The following is a 733-nucleotide window of genomic DNA, read 5'->3' as shown; positions in this document are numbered from 1 at the left end:
CGCGGCTGGCACTGAGGAGTGGAGGGGGCTGTGACGACGAGGGAGCAGGGGCCTCTGAGGCTGGAAAGAACAGGAAATGGATTCTCCCCTAGAGCCCTACTGACCCCTTGACTTCAGAGCCATGAAGCTGATTTCAGACTTCTGGCCTCCAGACGGCAAGAAAATAAATTTGTGTTGCTTTTGAGCCATTACTTTGTGTTAAATGTTATAGCAGCAATAGGAAACTGACATAGATTCTGAGATGCATATTTGACCTCACCTCCGCCCTCTGACCTCTGAGCCTGACCTACTGATGCTTGCCTCCAACAGCTGCCCTCAAGGAATCCCGTTTCAGCTCTTCCTTCCAACTCTCCCCTGCAGTCCTGCCCTCTCAGGGTCATTGCTAGTCCTTGGTTCTTGAGTCTCCTCTCTGACTTTGTATCTCCCCAAATTCACCTCTGATCTCTCACCTCTTGAGGGTCACTTCCCAACTCTGACCTGTCCCTGCTCTCCCCAACTTCTGGTCTTTGGGTGCTGACCTCCAGCCTCTGACCTCCTGAGCTTGGTCCACCCCCACCTGGTCTCCCGCAGGAGCCCTGGAGTCCAGTAGGGGCAGAGCCCTATGTGTGAATGGCTCTTAGTGTGAGGATGGAGTGAAGGTGGGGTGGAGGGGACAGTGACTTTGGGGTGGCGCTGCCCTCCTAGGGTTTTATAGTCTAGTATCTGCATCCACATAACACTAGAGCAAGTTGCC

This window comes from Myotis lucifugus, unplaced genomic scaffold, assembly GCF_000147115.1.
Source record: "Myotis lucifugus unplaced genomic scaffold, Myoluc2.0 scaffold_470, whole genome shotgun sequence".
Taxonomy (NCBI): domain Eukaryota; kingdom Metazoa; phylum Chordata; class Mammalia; order Chiroptera; family Vespertilionidae; genus Myotis; species Myotis lucifugus.
This window is presented reverse-complemented; position numbering follows the sequence as displayed.